The sequence below is a fragment of the Artibeus jamaicensis genome, unplaced genomic scaffold (assembly GCF_021234435.1).
Source record: "Artibeus jamaicensis isolate MK-2021 breed Jamaican fruit bat unplaced genomic scaffold, CSHL_Jam_final contig_1015, whole genome shotgun sequence".
NCBI lineage: Eukaryota > Metazoa > Chordata > Mammalia > Chiroptera > Phyllostomidae > Artibeus > Artibeus jamaicensis.
The window spans coordinates 17339615-17365161 of record NW_026521194.1 but is presented as its reverse complement, the minus strand read 5'-3'; the positions used below and the strand labels follow the sequence as shown (position 1 = coordinate 17365161).

General features: G+C 41.9%; 1 long non-coding RNA gene across 2 annotated transcripts in view; it reads left to right on the top strand.

Annotated features, from left to right (window-relative positions):
- LOC119064387 (uncharacterized) overlaps window positions 1–23023 on the top strand; it is a 56068-nt gene extending 33045 nt beyond the window's left edge. Inside the window, exon 4 of one of the 2 annotated variants that reach the window (XR_008392091.1) lies at window positions 21828–23023. This is a non-coding gene — a long non-coding RNA (uncharacterized LOC119064387). Of the gene's footprint in view, window positions 1–4195; window positions 5121–21827 lie in introns of those variants that run through there. The other variant, XR_005085389.2, reaches the window with a different exon arrangement.
- The last annotated feature ends 2524 nt before the right edge of the window (window positions 23024–25547 follow it).

Below are 25547 nucleotides of genomic sequence, written 5' to 3'. Positions count from 1 at the left end.
TCCACCCAACATTCTAACAGCTGACTCTTCAGTGGGAGTGGGGCTGGGTACAGGCAGAGTCCCTACTCACTCAGTCTGTCTCACCACATCTTTTGCCCCCTTGACCTTGACTAGTCCCCATCGTCCTGGTGACATCTCCAGCATCCCCTTAGGACCCAAGACTCCCACCCACCCTCTTCAGCTGACCCTCCATGCAGCAGCTTCAGCTCCAGGCACTCCCTGTGTTTTCTGTCTTTGCACCATCTACCTCCTGCACCCCAGCGGTCCCTTCTCATCCTTCGAGAAGGAGTTCAGGTGTCACCTTCTCTTGGAACCATCTACAACATCCCCAGAGAGAGTTGGTCAGCTTCTGTGTCCATGGCTCTTCCCGCCCATCTCTCCTATGCTGCTTACTACGTGGTTTGGCAGATCTCTCTCTGCAACTGATTCATCCTGATCTTGGCTACCAGAGAGGCTGTGTCTTATTGTGTTTGTTCTTTCATTTCTGTTCATGTCACCTCACACAGTACTGGTCCACAGCAGATTGTAAATGATCATCACTGGATAATGGGAAAAAATGGTACACCGAACCCGAATCAGAATCAAAGAGTATTTAAGTTCATTAATTGCTTAGCAAATTTAGTGAAAATAAGTGAACATGTTCTTCACTCTTGGTGGAGGAAACTAGCATTGTGCCTTTGTCCTTTAAACTACAGCACCAAGACAAAATAGACTTTTTAGCCCACGTTCTCAGTCAAAGTGTCCAGATTTGAACAAAACTGCAGAACATGGTTCCCTAGCATTCCTGGGAAATGATTCTCCTTCTCTTTCAAGGCCCGAGTAGCACATTCCCTTGTCCCCGGGAGATTTGCTGGCTTCTCAGCCCTGTGTTTGTCTCCTTTTATTTAACAACTCTTAAAGCAATTGCCTCTACTGCATAGTCCATTCCTGAATTCCCTACTGTGGACACATTCAGTGCTTTGAGTCGAAATGTGTTGATCCATGCAAGCAAAAGCTGGGTCTCCTGGCTCTTTGTACTCTGTCTCCTCTGCTAAGCAACAAAGGACTGGAATCTCCAAGGACCCCTTTTTTTTCAAAGCCTTAGCCAAAAAAAATTTTTTCAGGGGAAATAGGCTTGCTGAAACATATGCCATTTATTATATTGAGCATGTGGGTCTTCTTTAGAAGTGTTATTGGAAAGTAGAGATTGCCATCCAAATAAAAGGAAAATTACTTAGCCGCTTCCACATTTCAAGGATGTGGCAGAATTTAACTATAGGCAAAAGATGTTTTTGCCAGGAGAGTCCAATAATGGTTATCATTGGGTATGCAAAAGAAAGTACCAAGTAAATGAGCTAGGTAGTCAGTATTGGGGATGCTTATTATTTTTTCTCTGGTAGGTAGGGAGTGAGGGAAATTGGGGGAAAAGGGGAGTTGGAAAATGGGATATTGTTGGGGACAGTGAGCCCCAGCATTATAGGGACAGGCTGGGCCTAGGGCAAGGAAGCGCTTTAAAGTATTTCTGGGGGATGGATGGGGAATTACAAGTTCAATATTCTCTTGACACTGGCTTTTGGTTGGTGGTGTACCTGAGGAGAGATGACGAGAAATGTGCCTGAACAGAGCATGGGAAGGAGAAAATAGTCACGAGAAGCGGAAGTAAGAAAGTGTGGAGAAGGAACAAACGTTCCTCTACCTGCAAGGCTCTTCTGGCTGGTCCAGTGATGAAATAGGCATGAGACAAAATAACCAAATTTAATACACACATTTGTATGTGAATCCCACACATATAAGAGGGTCAGGGACTCCACATGCAGGAGAGGTTCAGAGGGAGAAAGGGGGTTGAGGTATGCAGGGTTGGGCAAAAGTAGGTTACAGTAGTGAGTATGTGAAACATTTATCAATGGTCTCATTCTCCATCTGAACAACTGTAAACCTACTTTTGTCCCACCCTGTATACCTCATACCCTGTGTAAGACACCCCGGGCTAAGGATGAGGTAATGCATCTCCAGGGCTTCAAGGATCCTTGGAAGATGATAAGAGCAGATATTTAGTGAATAGAAGTTTTCCTTGCCCTAAGGATAGGCCAATAGAAGTTATCTCTGATCATTTCTTTTTATGGGCAAGGCCCCTGATTCAAGTTCTTGTAGGGAGTTAAAGGTTGGGGGGGCAGGGGGTAGAGATAAGTTACTCTTGAGCCTGAAGCTGAAATTGCCATTAGATCAAAGTAATCTGCAGACCACCAAAGTACACCTTGGGTTGGCTTGTTCTGAGCCTCTCCCCACCCCTCCCAGGGATCAAGAATGGCAATTGACCTGTGGGGAATCCCATGGATGCCATGCCTCCTCTAGTTCATGGGCTGGGAACTCAAACCCTTTTATTTGGACATTAAAGGAAAAGGCACCCCTTTCCTTTCGGGCTACAAAAAGAATGTAGAGCAGAAGGCTGTGTGTGCTCTCTTACTAGGGGATGTGCCGCTCCCCTAGCAGGCCTACGGGCGGGCCTCTGTAGATCTGGGCATCTGTGTTTGGGAGGGCTTGTGTCACATTTGTCACATGAACTACAACAGAGAATTTTGTTGTACAAATGTGAAACCATCTTTTAATTTTGCTTTTGATATTATTATCTATTTTTGATGTAATTATTAATTTCCATGTTAGAGTTTAGTTATTTGGGGCCCAATAACTGTTTAGAGATCAGATCTTAAACATTTTCATGAACAATTTGCAAAGCCTGTGAGCCTTCAATCTTGTTTAATACGGCAGGTGGACAAAGTGTCCGCACATGAAAGGAAGCTCTTTCTTCCAGAAGTTAAGCCAATTCCCTAAGAGGCATTATCAGCATCCCTCAAAAAACTCAGATATTTGACTCAACCACAAATGCTTGATTTAGGCCCTGATTTTTCAAAAGAAATTTCAGTAGGTTAATTGAAAATAGCACAGAAATAATTTTTCATGTAGGTCTTTATCTATAAGCCTTTTGGTTATCAATTGGGGTCTTGTTTGTAATTAAAAAAGAAAGCAAACCAATGCATGCAGTAATTAGTAAATTAAAACCTTCAAAGTAAACCTCAAGGCCTGATAAGCGCTCTAATTTTTTTCAGTGTTTTTATTTCGAGAGATTATTTAAGGTATAGGTTTTATAAATATTTTCCTTTTGAGTAGAATTCCCTGAGCTAATCAGATGCTGAGCGGCATTGCCTTTAATTTTATCTGGCCCAGCTCCTCTCCATCTGTTTTCCCAGAATGCTCTCATTCTCTCCTCCAGATGTTTGGCACAACCTCTCAACTTGATGTCTATTTCTTCTTGTTCTCCTTCACCTCACATGAACCTTCCAAGTCATAATTCTTTGGAAATAGACACAGGGAGATTTATTTCAAATGACCATCTTTTACTTAAGGAGTTCCATCTCTCAGGTCAGTACAAGTCAAAAAAATTTTTTCGTTCTCATTTTAGAATTTCTTGGCTGTACGTATTAAAAAGAGAAAGAAAGAAAGAAAGCAGAAGTGCAAGATTGTTAGGCAACATCCTCATGTTCACATAAGCCAAGAGACTCGGTAATAGGAATTAAACATCACGAATTTTACTTCTGACTCTTTTTTGACATTTGATTTACTGCAAACTGAAGCTATTCTATCAGTCACTCTCCAGCTTCAACTTTGATCAATGCCTCCATTCAATGGGGGGTCAAATACCTGAAGGGAAATAAAAGAATTCTCTGGAACATTCGGTGGGCAAGGACCGCTGGTGTGCGCCTGCTGAAAAAACGGATGGCGCGGTGCCCGCCCTCTCGCGGCGTCGGTGTTCCCTGCCTCCGGCTGATCACAATCTCCTGCTCTAGCTAATCTGCTGCTTTTCAAAGCGAACTAAATGGAAATAAAAGTTTAAATATCTGGAAACTAAATCATGATTTTTAAAAAAATCTAGTGGCATGAAAAATTTTTCCTGACACAGTGCACAGCATGTTGGGAGAATTCTTTTCTGAGACCACCTGCTGATATTCTATTTTTCTAACTGGAGAGAATACTGCCTTATGTCCAAAATTTAGAATTAAAGCCTTTTGACGAGGAGGATTAAAATACCATAAATCTCAATTAGAACTTAGATCGCTTTCACGGTGGGAAGAAATCTGCAAAACAGAAAAGCTCTCCTTCCTGTCATTTGAAGAATAGTTTCTTTTTCCTAATGTCTTCTGTTTACCCTTTGTTCCTCCAGCCTGCTGCCGACATCTGGGTGAAGTCAGACGACTCACGCTGCCCTCGGCCAAGGGCCTCCACACGCGCTCCCTGCTTCCAGACCTTCCCGGATCCCGTCCACTCGTCCCACTAAAGCTCTTTCCCAGGAGAACCCTGCTTTTGTTTAGAAGAAATAAATACCTTCAAGGTACTGATAGAGAAGACAAAGCACCAAGCACACACCCAAGGGCATGAGCGGAACCTCCCTGAGAGGGAGGATCAGAGCAGCTTCTCGCTTGTTTCAGGATCGAAGGGAGTAGAAAAACACAGCCGATGATGAAAACTAGAAGACATCTCTCTTCGTGACGCAATCTTTCTTTAGGGCCCCCATTCAACTTTAGAATGTTCCCAAGCTCATACAATGTTTGAAGGCAGTGGATTTTTGTGGAAACCCAGGAAGGGGCTCGAATCCTATCTAGACAGACGTACACAGCGCAGGAGCGTGATGTTGGGACAGAGGAAATAAATGCAAGGAAGCATGGGAAATGTGCTCAGGGCTTTTCGCAACCACAGGTTGTGGCAACAGGCTCTAGTCAAAGATCTCAGGGCACAGGCAAGCTGGCTGAGATTTAGGTTAGAGCCTGAGTGTTCTTGTTACCTGTGGAGTTGACTTTGAACTTGTCAGTCTGGCATTCTAGCCTTGTGTGATCTGGCTTTGACTGACTACATTCCAGCCTCTTTTTCACAGATCTTTCAGTTTAGCCAAACTGTGCTGGTCACTTTTTCCATGAACACGAATATTAAATTCCAGTATCACCAGTGACTGCCTGAATGATCTTGAGGAAATGATTTAGCATTTCAGGATCTCAGTCTATTTATCTGGATATTATCTGGGAATAACTTCATAGGATTATTCCAAGAATTAAATGTGAAACATGTAAAAATAAATCTGTAACCTGATCTCACCCTGTAGACGCTCGATGAATTTCATCTCCCACCCCCTTTTCCCATTGCCCTTTGTGAGTTTTTGCTTCTGTTGCTCCTTTTGGCTGACTTGGTTTTCCCTGCTAAGTACAAAGTCTACCTGTTTTGAAATACTGTCCTACTCCATCACATATAGCCTAGCACTGTAGTTATAACAGCCCTTTCTTCTCCTCTTGTAGACTGTAAACATCCCAAGAATATTCATTTTTGTATCTAAAGAGTTTGCAAACAGTATATGTTCCATAAATATTTACTGAATAAATTCTCCATTAGTGTTTACCAAAACACACCACATAACTTTCGATCACAGGCATCTAAATTTATCCCATTAAATTCTCAAAAATAAGGCAGAATTTTTCTACTACATATTTTCCACTCTATTTGTAAGAACTGCATTTCAAATATCAAGCCACATTCCCTTGAAGGTGCCTATCACTGCCTAGGTCAGAACCAGTACAATATTTTGACATAAAGCAAGCCAGTAGTATGAAATCAAATAGAACTTACTTCAAGCTCCACACTGATGAAGGGAGGAAGAGAAAATCATTTCAAAAAGAGCTGCCAAACACTGGACAGCCTGCTAATGTAAAAAAATGAGATGTTTCTTTTCACCATCCCCGAATTATTGGGATGGCAGGTGTGCCTGCTTTACGTTGCTGCTTATGTTTGCCATTGAGGAGTCGACTTTGCCTGGAGCCAGTTAATCATCTGAGCCCTTTGGAAAACTTAATTGAGAGGTCATTATCCGCTTGGCTTCCTTCTTCCCCCACATCTCCACAGCGTATCTGCAAGCCCAGTGACGCACCACTCTGCTGGTCATTCATAGGATATGTTCAAAACCACAGATCATGGCTGTTCAACCAGATGTTTTTAGTCCCTTGCTGCAATTAAATTCCAACATAGCCTAATTTGAAAGAGATCAAGAATCCACAGTTCTAATTAAGAATACTCATGAGTTTGCACCTTGGAAAGCTGGAAATCACATAATATGCCGGAGTGGACAAGATTCTTTCCTTTGAGAAGGGGAAAAAATGCCATTTTAAATAAGTCACTGAGTATATATACACTGAGAATTTCTGAAATGAAACAGGAAGAATGGGGTTGAATGAACTATTTGAACTCTCAGCCAAAACTGTCTTAACAAGAATTTAAAGAGCTCTAGCAGGGGCTCCTAACATTGGCTGCCCGTTATTATCTGAAAAGCTTAAAAAGAAAAATCGCCCATGCCTGTGTCCATGCACAGGGTTAATATAGATCAAAAAAAGAAGGAAGGAAGGAAGGAAGGAAGGAAGGAAGGAAGGAAGGAAGGAAGGAAGGAAGGAAGGAAGGAAGGAAGGAAGGAAGGAAAGAAACAGAGAAAGAAAGAAAGAAAGAAAGAAAGAAAGAAAGAAAGAAAGAAAGAAAGAAAAAGAAGAACAATTGTTTTTGACATTCTAATCTCTAGACACAAGGAGTTGCCTCTAGACTGTTGCTATGGTAACTACAAGTGTTCTTAGACATTACAAATCAGAACCCAAAGCATCTTCAGCTGGACTAGAAGTAGGTGCTATGCGTAGCATGTTCACGTAGGGTCCACCAACCCACCAACCAGCTTGGCAATGCAGAGGCCTTCTGCTACATCTGTGATAAGTTATCAGAGGTTCCTAATGGCACCTTCGGAAAATATATAAAAAATGATCTTCATTATGATACATGCCTGAAGCAGTAAAATTCACACTGTGAATCCTTCTCTGCTGAGTTCACTGTGATTCTCAGAGTTAGAACCCTGGGAAAGATGTAGAATATAGGATTACCAGTTAAGATACCAGAGTTCTGCTTCTGTCATTACTAGCTTTGAAGCTTGGGCAAATTCCTGGATGTTTTTGGTGACAACTTCTTTACGTAATAAAGGAAAAGTTTCAAGAGAAAATTTTAGACCTGTAAGGGTTGGAAGAGACCTTAGAGGCAATGTGTTTGACCCTCTAGTGGATATCTGTTGTCTTGGGTTTTCCAAAATCCATTTCCCCTTTCTCCACTGCTGGCTTAAGAGGAGGGCATTTACCTGGGTCTGGCCAATTAAAACACTGCATTCCCCATTTACACACTATGTGGCTTAGGGCTGTGACTGAGATCAATCAAATCCATTGAAATTCAAGTCTGAGACTTTTTTTAGGCAGGGCAGGGGTGGGAAACTAGAGTAAAGGGCAAAATCTTTCCCACTGGGCTTGACCTATTTAGGAAGTGAACCTGGAGATATGAGGGGCAGTCTTGTCATCACAGAGGAAGAACATGCCTGAGGATGCAGCCAACGCAATAAAAATCAGAACCGATACATGGAGAGCAACAGTGTCCTGTATGTCGTTTAAATACCCCAGATCCAGCTGGTCTGACGTTGGTCTACCCATTTCAGTTATCTAAACCCATAAAGTTCCCCATTTAAAAACTGGGCCAGTTCAAACTGGACTTTTTTCACTTACATTAAAAAACGTTCTGACTAATACAAACCCCCAGTTTTACAGGCTTAGGAAACTGACCCCGAGGATGGCAACTCATCCAACCATAGATCAAGTCAGAGGCAGGACTAACCCAGCGTCTGAACTTCTCAGTTCAAAGCCTTTAAAAAATACCTCTAAAGGTTAATTTTTAAAAAATAAATGTACTGACCCCTTTGAAATTGTCATTTAACTGACTCTTCCCTCCATTCCAGTAACATTAGTCTTCTGGTAATTCTCGATAGATTTATTTTCTCGTTGCCTTTTGCTGTCCCTAAATTAACTTATCTTGTAACTAGCCTACCTACCTACGAGAAACAAACAAAATAATTCACCACTCAAATTAATATTTGAGAGCAGAGTAGATCAAATAAACAATAGGTTGTCTAATTTTTAAATAGATTTATTTTAAAAATCTGTTTTTAATAGATTTTCAATACACTAGAGTGTCAGGACCTCAATTTCTCTTTGGGGCAGATTTGCTAAATCTGTCAATCTAGCTTAAGAGCTTCATTCTCCGGAAACAGCGCACTCCCACGCCCACGGTTTGTCTCTCCACTACAGCACTTACATTGAACTCTTACATATCTGATCCCCCGTTTGGACCTTGAGCTCCTGTATGTCAAGGGCCTTGTTTTAGTCATCTCCAAGTCTCATGAACACTCCATCATTGTGCACTCGGTACATGCGCGGAGGGAGGTTAGAATGCATGGCTGTTCCCAATTTACCACGTAGAGTGCTGAACCGAGAGGCTTCCTGTCTCCATGTCCTGGCATGAGGTTTATTTAGCTGTTATTAGTATGTGTGAGAAGAGTTGTAATGTGTTCACACTAATTTCAGGTTTTGAAAGCTTCTACGCGGGCCATTTTTGATTAAGTAGAATCTCTTGGGATTTCAGACCCCGAAGTGTCATATCTAATTGTTATATTTCCATGGTCATGTCTGCACTAATCATCGAGATGCAATGTTATGAACTGACACTCAGAGGCTGTGTGAACTGTGAGAATCAACTTTGTAAAATCTTGTCAAATCTTACTTGCTAACCTTCCCATTCATCTCACATCATCTGGGGTATAGAATGTGTGAACCTTTTTAGTTTTATATACCTTGAAGTATTGAAATAGTTTTATATACCTTAAAGAATTGACACCAACTGGAGAAGGACTAGAGGAAAAAATGTTACGGAGTTTTCCCTCATTATATCCACATGTAAGGTCAAGTTCTCCCCCGTTCTATGCAGAGGAGTTGGGAACACTTTTTAAACAGTTTCAACATTTTTAACACAGTTTAAACTTAGCATTTAAACTATGGGAAGTAGAGAAGAAATCAGAGCAGGGTTCATTTTAAAAATTATGAAAACACATCCGAACAGTTTTTATCGGATATTTCAATTTTCTTTTTTCATTTAAAAGTGGAACGTTATTTAAGATTTGCCTATTAATGTAAAAAAAAGAGGCCAGGGTAGGGCAAAAGTAGGTTTACAGTTGTTTGTATGGAAAATAATACCATAATTAATAAATAATAATGCAAAAATAAACTGTGTGTTTCTCACACTCATAACCGTAAGCCTACCTTTGCCCTGCCGGGTATACTATCTCATTTATTCCTCACAACATCTTTATTAAAGTAAATATTATGATCCACATTTTATATATGAAAGACTCGCTTTAGAAAAGTGAACTGCCCAGGATCGTCAACAGCAAGTGGCTGAACTGGATTGGGAGTCAAGTGTGGTTGACTCAGTTTCTGTCCTGGCCACTCCGCCACATGGCTTCTCAAAACGTGGTCTCGACAACCTGACAGCACCTCAGTGAGTGTGTTGGCTACCATGCTGTATGCTCTGCACCCACTATCTCCGTTAATGCTCGTGATGACCCTGCGACTTTGATATTATTCTCTGCGTTGGCAATTTACTCAAGGTCATAGAACTCAAAAGACAGAGTCATGCCACTTGATGTCATTCATTCCTTCAGCTCACACTTATTAAACATGACTTCTGTGCTGGGCATCACAGGACCAGAGTTGGGCCAGGGTGAGAAGGAAATACTTTTTATTCTCAGGTACTTTAAATATTAGTGAAATATTTTTTGAATGAAGGTATTGACTTGTGCCAACCACCCCCCCTCAAAAACCAGACATTATCAAAGCATCAAAAGCATTAGTGTCTCTGACATTGAACTTTGGTGTCTCCAAAAGACCCTCACACACTCCAGCGCTTCCTTGGAACACTCTTTGGAATTACAGAGCTGAATTTCATCCATTTGCTTTTTAGGAACTAGGAAAAGCCTCTGCTTTCACTCTGGGGCCGGAAATAATCACTGGCTTCCTTTCCAGTCTCCTTCGCCCCTACACCCACCAGGTCGCTCCCACAGTGAAGAGCCTCACTTCACCTGCTGACACCCACCCTCCATCATTCTGTGTGTCTCCTTTCTTCGTCTGCCAGGCACCTCTGATGAGGAGCCTATCCCGTCTGCTTCCGTTTCCGCACTGCCCAGTTCTTCCTCAAGTCCCTGCAATCTGCCGCCATCCTCACCCCAAACACTATCAATTTAAAGGTCACCAATGAGCCCTATTACTAGTCCAGCAATTTTTTCTTAGTCACCTCCACCAGCTTCTGATCACCAGGTCAAATCCAGATCCCTTCGATTGGGTTTTTCTTGCTCTGTGCTATCTGGCTTGAACCGAAGTTCTATTTCCCATGCCCAGCACCCCCCCCACACACACACACACAATGTAAACAGCTGTGCTTCAGCAAAACTGGTCCACTCCACATTTCCTGAAGGCATTTTACACATTTCTGCATCAGGCATACATAGCAGTTTTATTCTTCAGGTGAGGCATGGCTTATAGTACCAGTAAACTAGTGGCTCAAAGAATAGGAGGGAAGTGAAACTTCAATTACATTATCCAGAGATTTTCTACTAGAAAATCTAGGAGGAAGCTGTTTTCATTTCAGCACACATAGATGATCTGTACCTTAGCGTTCAGGGTGTTTGTGCATTTTTTTCATTACGTGAGGGATGAGTCAGAGAGGGTGTAGTTTTCAGTTCTTAGTACCTGAATCTCTTGAATGCCACTCAGTATAGGACCTTGAGAAAGTTTTCTAACCCAATGATCTTCAATGACCTTATATATTAAATGGAGGTGATTATAGTACTTGCTTGACGGTATCAATTGCAGAATTAAAAGAAATAATGCACGTGAAGCGCTTAGCATAAAGAAGGTGTTCAAGAAGCACTAGTTATTACAGTGGCTGCCACTGCAGCTGCTTACGACGTGCCTGCCTCACTGTCATATCCAATGTATCAGATTCCTGTGGCTGCTGTAACAAATGACCACAACCTTGGTGGCTTAAAACAACAGAGATGTATTCTCTTGCAGTTCTGCAGACCAGGAGTCTGAAGTCCAGGTGTTGGCAGGAACGCACTTCCTCTGGAGACTTTAAGGGAGAACCCATTCCAGGCCTCTTTCAGTTTTTGACATCTGCTGGAGCTCCGTGGTGTTCATTGTCTTGCAGCCACGTCACTTGCACCTTTGTCACTTGCACCTCTGTGTCTCTCTTTCCGTTGTCTTCTCTTCATCTAAGTGTGTCCAATCTTGGTGTCCCCCTTATAAGGACACTGGGGATGGCAGTTGGGGCCCACCTTGAGAATCCAGGATGATCTACTCATCTCTACATCCTTACCTTTATTACACCTGCAAAGACCCTTTTTCTAAATAAGGTGAAATAAGATTTGGACATGCCTTTGGGACCAGTTATCAGCTTATCATATTAAGCTGGAGATTTCTTGAAAGGAGTAACCAATCCCTTCATCTTTGTACCACTCAACACCATCCAGAACTGTGAGTAGAAGATGATGAGTTCATGGTGTTCATAGGTTATTAATAAGTAAGTAAATGCACGGTTAGATAAGTTACCAAAGGGGTGCGTGCTTGGGACAGTGATGAGAGTATGTGTGCCTGAGGTCTGATATTAATGAATCAGACAGAGATGGTACCCAGCTAATATTCATTGACTGAAAAGCCTACTATTAAATATTTTATAATTAGTGGTTTGATATGACTATTAATTAAATTGTTATAAAAGTTAAATTTTCAATTAAAAACTTAGACTGCGTACCAAGCTATGACTTAGGCAGGCTAGACCTGTCTTGGGTGGTTTCCCACTCGCAGACACGTAGGCCACAGAGGGATCCCAATGCTCACCCACGCTCCTCTCAAACATTTAAAGGTCCAGTCACAAGTGCATAGCAACTCATTAAAACCCCCTGTTCTCTTGTCATCTCTAGTCTACTCTGAAACAATTGAGCCTCTCATTTGATGGACCACAGAGAACACTCCCATCCATGGTGTTCCACTGGATTGCCCCTTTGCACAGTAGATGTACCTCCATCCTCAGCTTGTCTCACCTCCCTCTCACTCAGGGAACCTGGGAGGCATGGACACACTATTGGGACAAAGAGGGAGGGGGCACCTTGGAGGACTTGGAATTGATAGCCACTATTTGGCTGAAACGGCTGGCTTTTACTTCTTGCCTCCTTATTGTGTTCACCAATCACAGAAATGTATTAGCTCACCCCTAGACATATAGACAGTATCTAGAAATCAGATGTTTGGCAAATAGCCCATTGGGGTCCAGTCAAAATGAGATGAATAACTCTTCAACTAGTGTGAGATTAAAACAACAGAGACTATTTGTGTGTACAAATCCAGTTTCTTTCTTAGAAACTTAGAAATCACAAAACATGCACTGCAGTAGGCCCTGCACCTTTTATTGTCAAGGAGGAAATTCAAAATGAAGGTCTGCAACCAAATGGATTGCTCAGTCAGAGGAGAGCCATGGTGCATTAAATTCAATAAACCACTCAAGCTTCTGATCGAATATATTATGGGAACACTATAGGCTACAGTTTAAAAGATTAGTCCAGGAAGAAACAATATACTACTGTATTGGCTTTCTTGCTGGCAGTCTCAGCTTCAGGCACAAGACGATGCTACCTGATAGTTGCCATGGTAACCATGCAAGTGTTCAGCTGGGGCATTTTCAAATGGAAAAATAGAACGTCATACATGAGTTTGCTGTTTAAAGAGAAAGAAGATGGGCAGTAGCTTGGAAAATGGGAGTCTGGGTGTAAAGATTCTGCAATGTCAGGCTCATGAGACTTCTCATTTTGTGTGAGGCAGGCTGAGGCTGCTATGGCACACCCGCTTGTGGAGGTCTAAAACGTTGTGTCCTGGGTAACTCTCAGGGGGAAAATGGATAGCAGCTACATCTGGAACACTGTGGAAATTGAAGTGGTCTCTGTCCTCAAGGGTATGGGCTTGCCATCCTGCCCATACTGTAGCTCTCTAATGTCTTGTTGAATCCACTCGGTCCTTCATTCACAATGGATTATCTACCCACTTGGCTTAACAGTGATCTGCCCTGACTCTGTCTCCATGCCCTGCATGGCAGTTCTTTGGTGGTTGTAGCTTTTGAAAGATTAAAAGACTCACTCAATGTTCATTCAGTGGTCCTTTCAGCCTATCTGAACAATGCTGTACAAAATAAGGTTCATGCCTTATCTCTGTCTGCTACTACCTCATCCACAATCACTACTCACTCCCCAGCATTTCCTTCCCTTAACCACCTGTGCCCCTCTTTTATGGGGCACATAAAAGCGATGCTTTTATTCTCTATCAGTTGTCAGCTTCTTGGGCAGAGGTTGCAAAACCACTTACATGGGCCAGATCTAAACCTTGGTTGGACCTCCATAAACCGACATTCAATCAGGGGATTTCATGTAACATTCCTGCTTCTGACAACTTTAAACCCACACTCTTGGGATAGCAGCAATTAGATGGCCGGGGAGTAACTGCCCTTGTTAGATTAAAGTCGTATGCCCGCACCCTCAGCTGAGGCTGTGTTGCTACAATTACTTACCTTCCTGGCTCCTGTAACATCCAATTGAACACCTGTCCTTGAGGATGGGACCGCGTCCTTCTGTTCTTCCCTCTGTGTTCCTAGTTTTTATTTGTTTCTCCCAGAGCCTACTTCCTTCACTTGGTGGGTTAGCAGTATAGATTTATTGAAGAAAATCAAAGGCGGTATCACTATTTGATGACTACTTACTGTTTACTCAGGCTCTCCTCCTCAAACAAAGTGAATCTGAGTGATCTACATGCTTGGTGATACACAACCTCATAAGAAATTCTCACAGTGAGAAGGAATTTCTGGTAGTGAGATTCATTAGAAATACAGCCCTAGTTGGGGAATCTTTCTTTAAAAGACTGAAGAGAACACTGGGCACATCTGAGGACCATGCACTTGCTACAGGGCTGCTAGAGAAAATTGTTCTTATGGTCCGCACCTATCATCTATCCATCCATCCATCCATCCATTCAGTCAGCCATTCCTTCAATGTCACTGGGAACATTTAGCAAACCGGGCATTATGGGCAGTGATGACAGTGAGGAAAACAGTCCAAGTCCCTGTCCTCATGGTGTTTATAGAGTCTAAAGGTCTTTACTCTCTTACCCAAAAAGCTAAAGCAGCTGCTAAATGGATTTCATGACCAATGTCAGAGATGTCAAATTGAAACTGACACAAGTCCAACAAGAAGGAGTGGAGAAGGAGAGATATTAATGGCCAAAACATAGATTAAAACTGTTTAACTTTTCAAAATCCAAGGAAGTGAAATTATAATGCTGGTGACACATCTTTCTAGCCACTCACTTTGGCAAAGATTACTTAAAAAACATCCGAAGGCCAGCTGTGGAGAAGGCTGAGAGGACAAGCCCTCTTGTTTCTTTTCATGGGAATGTAATGTGGCCCAGTCTTTTAGAAGGGCAACTTTCAACTAAGGATGAAAAATCGTAAATCTTTTTTGATTTACTAATATAATTTCTAAGACTCCTGATCAGGACATAATTAAGGATGGACACAAAAATTTAGCTAAAAATATTTTTGTGGGAGAGTTGTTTGTAATGATAACATCGTATACAATGACATAACAGCCAAAGCAACGAGCATGTGTTGATGGCACATCTTTCATGTGTCTCTTCCCGACACTGAACAACCCCCCCCCCCAGGGGACAATGATTGCTGGTTGAGAAAATGGCTTGGAGACACTGGTAACTGGAAGTGGGCTGAGCCCACTGGGTCATCACACCACATTTCTATGGCTCCTAGTAGTGAAAAAACAAGTCAAAAGTCTCACATTAGGAAACTGGCTTAAAAAATTATAGAATAGCCCTACTGTGAAAAGCCATAAAACACAGCCCGGATGAGAGGCCCTGACTGGGTGTCATCCCCACATGCTGAGGTCGAAGTCGGATCTCTGGTCAGGGCACATACAAGAAGCAACCAACGAATGCATGAAAACGTGAAGCAACAAAATTGATGTTTTTCTCTCTCCCTCTCTCTCCATCTCCCCTTTCCCCTCTCTCTTTAAAATCAATACATTAAAAATAGCATAGATAAAGACACATTTCCTTAAAAACACGTGTGGAAATTTAGTTGTAAGCAGGCTGTCAGACTGTGGTTATGGTGTGGGCCATGTGTGTGAGAGAATCAATGTCTAAGCATAGACATAAGCACAGAAATGTGCAGAGTGGAAACCAACTTTTAACCAGTGATTATCTTGGGCTAATAAGAGAATTGTTTCATTTTTCATCTATTCATTTGTTCTCTTATCTATTTTTTTATTTTAAAAATCTGTATTATTTATGTAAAGACCTTTATATTTTCCTTTTTAAAATACTGTGGCATTATCGACTTGGTATTAGCATTCCAGGTCATTCCACAACACCCTGACTCTTGCTTCCTGAACTGACACTGTTTTCCCCAGGGCGCCAGAAACATCACTCTGGATGGAGAGCAGGCAGACCTGAGTTTTAGGCCAATCTCATCTATCGATGTGTCCGGGACGTGTCCTGGGGCAAGCTCCCAGTTCTCCTGGTCACAGCGTGATGATGGCAGTGAGAGCTGAACTCTGAGGCCCCTTCCCACTCTGATGTGCCGTCTGTCCCATGCATTCACTTTCTCCTTCGGAGACAGCCTGTAACCATTTCCAGTCACTAAGAGAAAGATGGGAGAACATGAAAGCATTTTTTCCATAAAAGAGCATGGATAAACACCTGCCTAACCCATTTTAAGAAATAATAACATGACATTTATAAACCACTTTGCACAGTGCTTATGAATTCCTTCCCTGGAGGCTCCGTGTTTGACTCTACTTATTGTAGTTATTTACACGCCTGCATTTGGGTAAAGCATTTGCAACTGTGAGGCGGCAATGCTTCCTCTTGAGATTATTATGGATACAGTGTTGCCTATTATGCTGCTGGTAACAGGACGGGTTTCTCTGACATAGAAACTACCCCCCAGCCCCCAAATAGTGTGCCTTCACATCAGCCCGGTCTTTCTTCCCAGCTGTATCTGTGGCCAAAAGTCCTTCCAGAAGGAGCTGAGCTGGGCTGGAGCTGCGCACCTGAGTTGTGCCTTGGCTCTGTGAGGACAGCTTAGAGGGGTCCTTCTTTCTCTGAGAGTGAAATTTTTTTGTGGCATTTGATATCTTTTTGTTCCTGCAAAATAATTCTAAGGCTGCTCAACCTCACTTCCCCATTTGGGGGTTTCGTCTCTGAGTATGCCACCGAAGCCCTAGCTTGGTGTGTTGCACTCAATGGCTGAGCACATGGAATGATACAGTATATGTTACAATGTATTTCATGTGTGGCCCAAGACAACTCTTCTTCTTCCAGTGTGGCCCAGAGATGCCAAAAGGTTGGACACGCCTGGCAGGCAATAGCCAAACTTAGAAGAGGCAGATGCTGGAGCATCTGGGAGATTACCCAGAAATCCCATCTGTAAACTGTGGAAACCCAGTAGCCACTGCATTACAGCTGCTGTGAAGATTAAACAAGAGGTCTATCCGGGATCTTGCGGGTGCCTGACCCATAGTAGGAACTCGATAAATGGAAGTCATAAACATTCCTCTGAACAAAACAAGGCATTTGATCCCTTCAATGAGGCATACACCGTATGCAGTGCCGGCGGATGTGAAGCGGGATGACAGGGGGGGAGCCGAAGGACAGGGCAGCAGTGTACCTAACCGCTGCGGCGGCACTGCGTATCCTCCCAGTAGTTCGCGATTGTAGAATGATGGGCAGGTAAATTATGAGGTCCACAGGATACTTTTAGAGGACAACGTGAAAAAGGTAAAAAGATAATGTCATATTACATATTTTTATTGCTCCTTCACTTTGATGTTTCAACATTTATTGCTTTGTTTAGCATTCTTCTTTTTCAGCTGCAAGCCCTCGTTTGAAGAAATCTTATCAGCTGAATTGACTTTAATGTAACCTGTTTTGTTTCTTATTCAGTTGTTTATCTGTTTCCCTTTGATACTTGATTGAATTACTTAACTTTATTCATTCATTTAGTTACTCATTCTGAACCCTTACCCTGCTCCACACCCTGAGCTAAACACCTGGGGCCCAGATGCCTCTTCTGTCCTCCAGGAGCTGACAGTCAAATACAAGGAGAACGGAAGTGCTAACGAATTTTCCCTCTCCTCCAGCCTTCTAGGGAGGGTCAACTGCTGGATTCTACTTTGTTAAACAGGTTCAAAGTAGAGTGAATCATTATAGGTGCTATGGTAGAAGATGCTCCTGGTACAATTGAGGACCTCACATAGAAGGAGCCTTCTATTTTAGAAAGAAAGGCTCAGAAAATATTTCATCGGGGAAAACAATGTTACAAAGGCTTGGAGCCATGTCATATGTTCCTAATTCTCTGTTCTCTTCCCCCAGAACCTATCAGAGTATCTTAAACATGTTGTCCATTGGGTTTAATTGTGTTTTCCCACATTCACAAGTCTCTTCATTGATTTCCCTGTAGGAGGTCAAATGAGATGTGACCAGAAGCTGTGGCCCAAAGAAGAAAAAAAAGTCTACCAAGATAACAAGAAGTAACTCCTGAAACATGAAATGAAAGTAAGTTTAGAATTAAATAGCCTGGAGCATGGATTCTAAATTTGCCACCTAACAGTTGTATGAACTTGGATGACTGACATAACCTCTTTGATTTTAAGTTTATGTGTCCTGAAAATGAAAGTAGTGATACCAATGCCACAGTGAGATAAAGTACACAACAACCGTGGGCAAAGTTTCTGGAATTTAATTGCTTAAGACTCCATTAAATTTTCGTTTCTTTCTATTGGTTTCAGAAACAGTTCAGAATGTTGTGATCAGTGCTCCTCTCCGTCCTTCTACCTGGCTGATTAACAGAGGGAAGATCTACTTCAGATGGCATCACTTAGAAATTTAGATATTTAAGGCTCAATTAAATGATCCTTTACTTGGTCATTGTTCAGTGCTCACACCTTAGCCCTGAATGCCAGTGACCAATAGCTGGGGTTTGAACTGTCTTTAATTTCAGATCTCAGTGCGGTTTTTAGCGTTGCCTTCAGCAAAGTACACCACTCCATTACCTAACAATAGTGGTAGGGGCAAATGCAGACAACTAGAATTGAACAACAATAAAATCATTAAAAAAAAAGAATTAAAAAATAAGTAAAAATAAAAATGCCTCATCTTTTATTTAAGTAAGATAGTCTTAAAGTCTAAAGGTTTAAGCCTGAAGCTGAGAGTTATCTAAAGTCCCAGAAAGCTTTAAATTTATACAACAATTACTTCTCTGTAGCCATGTGGGCTCTGTTGGTTGATAGGCCAGATAAGGAAAAAGGGAGAAGCGGGGACACAGCATTCTTTCAGGGGTGAGCAATGAGGGGAAGGAAAGTGCACTTCGGAGGTGAGAAGGGCAGAGGGGGGAAGGTGTGTGCAGGAGCTGCTAAGCCGGCCTTTCACAGGATCCTATGAGAAAACTCTTGAGTATATAGACTCACTTGGCTTCTTTGCAATGAGTCAGCTTGATAGCTCTAATGCTCTCTACACCTTGAAATTATTGTTTGTTCTGTGTTTAAATGGGAGATTGAAGTCTGACAAAGTCATTTGGACTAGTCCAGATCTTATACAAAGCAATTGGTTCAGAGCTGTTAGCACAGCAGATTTCTCGGGCCATTGAGAGTTTGATATAGGAGGGGAATTTCCTTGTGATTCTTTCCATTTTAAGCTCCAGACAAACTGCCCTTTCTGGCTTTTATGCTTGTTTCTGTGATTACTTTTTAAGTGTTTCTCAGGAAAGTTTTTCCTCAATTTGGTGCTCACTGTTCCAAGCCTTTTGCCTTGATCCCTCTCTGTTTGCTCTCTGACAGTTTTTTTTATGCACCATCTTTGACAAACCACATCATATGGAGATCTCCTAAATTTCCTGTTTTCCACTCTTCACTCTTTTCTTGGCTGTCTACTCAAACTTCTCCCATCTATTCTTGCAGTAATATTTCACATATTTGTTCTTTCCTTCTAAACAGTTGCCAAAAGATACAGCTGCTTCCTCCTGAGTATTGTCACGATCCACCATCTTATCTACGGGGGGGCAGGGGGGAAGACTTCATTTCCAAATCCTAAATTCCAGTTAGCCAAATAGGAAATGGATAGGGTCCCTAGACATCCACTATTTACTCAACTGTTTTTTTACCTCTTGATTTTACAGCCCCCACTTCTCTCGGCTGGGTTAGCAGAGGTTCAGGTAGCTGCCAACACCATTTCCGTTACCTACCCACCACTGTTCGCTCAGGCACCTTGTCCGGTGGCGGCAGAGGGCACAGCTAACAGTGCACATTGTGTGTCTACTCTTTCTTCTTGCTGCCAGAGTCACTGGGAGGACTCTTCTGGAGGAGGGGGGGATCTATGGAGGAAACATTCTCTCCCTCGCTCCTTATTCTTCCTGGCCAATGAAAGAGACATTTCCAGTCTGTCTGAGGTAAGAGGAAGAAATGTTTTTTATTGCTGTGGCCCCCTCCCACAGAAGGAGGAGCGGTGTTTGCCTGTTTGGCGTGATGGCCTGCTGTCAGGTGGACTTACTGTGCGAGAGGGTGTGTGCACCCGCGGCCTCACTCACTTTGTCTCTGCTTGTGGGGCCTTCTACATTCAAAGGGGATGAGGCCAGAAGAGGGAATTCAGGAGAGAAGACACTTCCATGGTTGGGGTCAAGCAGGCAGAACTCAGCTGGGTTTTTATTACAATTCTCTAGAAATAGAGATTAGCTGCCATTAGAAAAGATGAAGACCTTTCAGATGCCCAAGAAGACTGGAAAGTAGTATGAATTAAGGAGAAAAGAGGTAACAGCCTTCCCTCGGAGTACGAAAGTAGCTTTCAATTTCTCCTTTAGACCTCAAAATGATAAGGTAAGTAGGTTTTTTTGCAGAGTGGATCAATCATGATCATCAAGTTCTAAAAAAGTCTCTGTGAATATAGAAGGGTTGAGGCATAGCTTGTATTTTAGGAATCATTAAGGAGGTTATATCGTGTAGGCATGACCCATGATTAAGTCAGTCTCTGCCCCTCCCCAGAGGATGGGAAGTGGGCCTGAAAGCTCCAAGTTTCTAATCATGGCTTGGTCTTCTGGTGACCAGTCCTCATTCAGGAGCTCAGCAAGGGTTGCTTCATTAGAACAGAAGATGCTCCTATAACCCAAGAAATTCTCAGGAGAGCTGTGTATAATACTCCCATCACCCCCGCTACTTAATAAATTACTTTAAACATTTAGGAGCTCTGTGTCAGGAATCAGGGCCAAAGACCAAGTGTTGGGTAAGAAGATACTCCTAGGACCTCTATCACTCGGGAGATTAAAAGGGCATTGGGAGCTCTATTTCAGAAACTTAGGTCAAAAACCCAGTATTGGCAGGAACCAGGGGCAGAGAGCAATATATTCTCAGTAGCTGATACCCATTCCCACTCTGAGAGCTTTGTATAGGTTGTTCCCTCTGCATCAAATGATATTCTCACTCTTGACCTTCCACCCCTTTCTCCTGGCTAATTCCTGCTTGTTTTTCCTCAAAGACCCCTTTAGACTGGGTTAGATGCTTCAATTATGTCCTGCTATACAGATATAAATATATATATATAAATATATATATAAATATATATATATATATATATATATATATATATATATATATATATATATATATAATATTGAAATGACTACTATTCACATCTATTTTTCCACCAAAACATAAACTCTGGCAAAGAGACATGTGTTTTATTTTCATGTGTCTTTAGTACCTGGCACAGTGACTGGCACATAGTAGGCATTCTACAAAGGCTTAATGGAGGAACTATCAAAATACTAGATTTATGGGAGTGGTACTGGTAGCCATGAATCGCACATAGATTTTCTACTTGTCTGTTATGTTCTGTAATCTGTATGTGATTTCAATAGCATTTGCTAGGGGACCACACTTTGAGAAGCGAAGCTGAGAAGGATAGAAGCGAAATGAAGCCGAAGAGTCCCCATTCCTCCAGACCTGCCTGTTTTTTTTCCCTTCAGATCCTGGGGTTCTTCTTCCTCCCCTAATCAAAATTCATTTCTTGGAAAGCATTCACACTCCTGGGTTAAATGGCAGATAAGTTAATGACCATGTTATTTGTTCAATACTGTTCGAATTTTTTTTAACAAGGAACAAAGCCTCTGATTGTTTTGAACCAAAGGAGCAGCACTCTAATTATGTGCCGTCAGGTTCAAGAAGCTGGTAAGGAAACCGGGACCACACATATAGGTGACCTGAGACTTGACTTAGAAGTGCAGCCCCAGAACTGTGTCCAGCACAGGGTAAGCGTGCAGACGCATTTCTTCAATCGGTAAAGTCAGAGGAGTCTAGACATCCTTCAGTGAAAAGAAAGTATACAAATTGTATTGCACAGAAAATACATGCCATTGTGGGCCTTCTAGAATTGTCCATGAGACTCATTAAAGAAACTTAAAACACAGATACATACACACATCCTACCTAAAGAGTACTTGCTCCCACTCCCTGTGGGGGTGGGGGTGGGGGGGTGGAGAACAAAACTAAAAATAAAATATTGTTAAAATAGATGTCACTGTGGCTAAAAATGTGCACATTTGGCAAATGATTTACTTTATTATCTAGGCAGAAATAAGCATAGAGAACTCACTTTGAAAACGCCGTTGACTGTTGGAAGCTTGGAATAAAAAGTAAGAAGTATGAACTTTTTAATGCCCAATTTCTTGCATTCTTCTGCCATTAAGAAAGATTCTATCCTTTTAATATGTACAGATTTACAGTCTCTAATTTTTGGAAACTTTTCTTGAAGCTGTTGGTGCTTCTGAAAATGGGTGGTCTGGAGCAGTCTGTGGGGAAGACCCGCATCGTGGAGGATGAGAGTCATCACGGCCTTCGCAGAGCACAGAAAGGACAGCATGCCATGTCCTTGGGCATTTGTCCCTTCCATGAGGACACTGTCATTCCTTACGGTGAGGTTACCTCATGAGCCACCAAGCAGTTCTGGCAAGGCTCACACCATGACTCCAATGTCCCATCAAGGTCAGATACGCTCTACTTGGCTGACTTCCTGTTGGCTTTGTGTTGGCATCACTCTTCCCGTCTTTCACACACGCCTCCATGTATGGAACGTGGCCTGACATCACTGTTGCCGAGTTTGAGAACGCTTCCAGGGAAGCTCGGATTTGCTCTTACTTTCTCGTCCAAGAAATACATTAAAGTATTGGGAAAAGAATTCTAGCAACTCCACCACTAGTTGGCAACTTTTGCATTTCTTAAGAATAGTCTTCAACTTAGTTGGAATCATATTTCTTGTGTGGGAATGGATTTAAGACAAAAAAATATATTGAACATTTGGGCATGGGCCTTGATTTTTCAACATACATCTTTCATGTGTTAAGACTGATGATGCATATCCTCCTCCACCCCTGGGATCTTCCTTTTCTTAAGCATTAAATTGCCCGCTCGGATGTATAAAGTATCCACTACCTTGAATGGATGTGCTCATTAGCAATGGCAAAATTTATGGACATACATGGAGAAGGAAAGGAAGAGTAAAATCCCATTTTATTTAGGTATTTTATGTTTACAAAAAGTAAAAAAAATGAAGATAAAGTGACTTTCTTTAAGTGACAATTTAGGAATGAAAGGCATGCGTGCACTAAGTAGAAGAAGAAAAGCTGTCTTATTCATGGCTCTCCAGCAGATGCTCCACACCAATCGTTCTTAAGCCCTGCTATCCACAAGCTCCTGATTTCAAGCTCCATGGTCAGCCTTTGCCCTTACACAGGCCTCTCTCACATGCCTCCATCCACCTCTAACCCAGTTCACCTTGTAGGCCAATACCACCAAATAGTTCTTTAAACCGGCCAACTCTAGTAACTGCTTATAAGCTCTTGTGATATTTCCGTTCCCTACTTAGTGGTTCTCAAAGCATATTTACTGTGTCAGCAGCAACAGCATCCCCTCTATAGTTGCTAAGAGATCAAGAAGAAGGGCGATGAATCATTTAAAAATTATAGTAGTCTTGTTAATAATTTCCTTTTGGGATATTCTACCAGGAATAGTACTGTTCTCCATTAAGGGGCATTTAGAGGAGTATTTACTGTTGTATTCTTCTGAGTCTTGTATAGTGTCCTCTCCTGTTTTCAGTGCATAGTGAGTGCTCAATAAACACTAGTTGAATAAGCATCAGCCATATGGCAGTTGGGAGGTTTCTTCCATGGCTTTCAGAAGACAGGGTAGAGAAGGAAAGGAGGTGGATGAAACAAATAATGCAGAATGACTAGAAGGTCTATGGGGTTGGGTGTGGCATGTGGTGAAGACATTAAGGGCACTGGCGGGAGCTTTATTGACACAATGCTTCATGAGGGTGGGACTGGGTAGGATTTGAGAGGTGGCTCATGCCACAGTGAGGAAACGATGTGGGGTGAGGCCATGGGAGTGGGGTGTTTATGGGGAGCATTAGGGTTGAGGTAGAGCTGGGTCGTGACCTTGGCAAGTGCAAATGTGCTTCTGGCCTGAAAGTTCTACTTCTCAGTGCATTCCTCACAATCCAGTGGGAACCTCCCATCATCAAGAAGAAGGAAGAAGAGAAGACCTTCAATAACAAATAGATTGTACTTGAAAAGCAGATTTCTGCATGGGGAAAGGGAACAGATATTAAAATGAGGTTTTTAATGATTATGCTGACATTAAATTCTTACAGTCACTTTTACTTTAAACTAGTTGAAATGGGATGTGCAGCTCTCATAGCTTTGGTACTCTTATTATCTTGGTTTCAAAAGCAGGGACCATACCCAAATTATTTTTGCATGCTCTGGGCCTGGGTATGGTCCAGCAGCTGGCACTGACCTGAAAACAGGTCTTGCATTCATTTATTTTCCTAATAATTAGAACCTAGAACCTATTCCCACTGACAACCTAATCAGTTACATTGACGTGCCTGTTTTCTTGAGCTACTCAAGAGTTCCACTTTCTATTTTGCAGATATTCCATTTAGATAATAGCAGGCAAGGCAAAAAAAGGTTTGTATTGTTTTGGAAACTTCACAACCAAGGAACACCCACAGGTACAAGAAGATGCATTAAGAACTAGAACTGGTATCTGCTGGGATAATCACATCACTATACCAAGTAGGACATGAACATCTCTGTGGAAAACACTGAACAAAGGCAAAATATATATTATTCCTGCTCTCAAAGAGTTTATGTCAGAAAGAAAATGATCGGAATGACACAAATAGCTGAAAGAGAAAGCAGAGTATGGAGGAGCCAGACCGAAGATGCAAAGGCAATGGCAATACAGCAGAGAGAAACTATCTGTGGGGCATAAAGAGCCTTCATTCATTATAATGCTGTAAGTAAGCAACTTTTATAAACTTCATATCCTATATATCTTATATTAATTCATGATAAATTTGTACAAAAATATGCTATTAAATCATATAGAGAAAAGTTAGTTCATCGAATGCCACAGCAATTTCAGAGAATATAGCTAATATTATTATGTGAAATTAATAGCTGGAAATCAAGAAGCAATATAACAGTTGAAAAAGGAGTTATTAAAGTTAGTGATAAATAATGTCACTATTGGATATTAATGTGGAGAAAAATAATTCAGTCATGCCTCATTCTTAAAATTTCATTAAATTCCAAATGAATTAGTGGGTTAAATGGTGTCAAAATTAAAAGAAAGCCAAAGAGTGCATCCCTTTCACCTGTGAAAAAGAGTTATATGTCTGTTAAATTACACATCTTACATAATTTAATGGAATAAATCTAAGAAATATGACACATTTCTCTCAGAATGAGAAAATTATAGGATCAACATCTAATAGAAACTTACTACTAAAAATAAAGAAATGATGTATTTATAAAGTCAGTATTCAAAATGCAGTGGCTTAAGGTGATGACCACCCCTTTAGCACATGAGTCCCTGGATTGGGAATTTGCCTGGCTCAGCGGTCCTCCTGCTGTTCTCTGCCAGCTTATTCAGGCATCAGGGGCCCATTAGGTGGTCCTGCCTCTGTGGGCCAGTTAGCTGCTGGCTGGAGGACTGGGGGTGCCTGCTCTCACCATCTTTAAGTCTAGTCAAGGTTTGTTCATGTGTGGCAGGAAGGTTCCAAGTGCAACTGGAGGGCAAACCACCATGTACAAGTGCTTTTCTTGTGTCTACTTGCATCATATTGGCTACTGTTCCATGGCCAAAAGAGTCACATGGTCAATCTCAGAGTCCTCATGGGAGGAGGGGCACTACCAATGTGAAATCAGGGAATTGGTGGGCTTGTGGCTATTCGTGCCCTGCATCAATAATTGGCAAAAGAAACTTACGGCTTAACCACAAAGAATAGATCACATCTGGAAACTTTTTTTATCAGTACCAGTGATTAGAGAAATGCACGTCAATGTTGGCTTCAAAGATCATGTGGGAGATGACTTCCCAGCCTGCTGACTGAGCAAGGTCTCCAATGCCAAGTCCAGCAGTTAAAGGCAAACCTGGGTTCACTCTGCCATTTCCTTGTGGTGTCTTG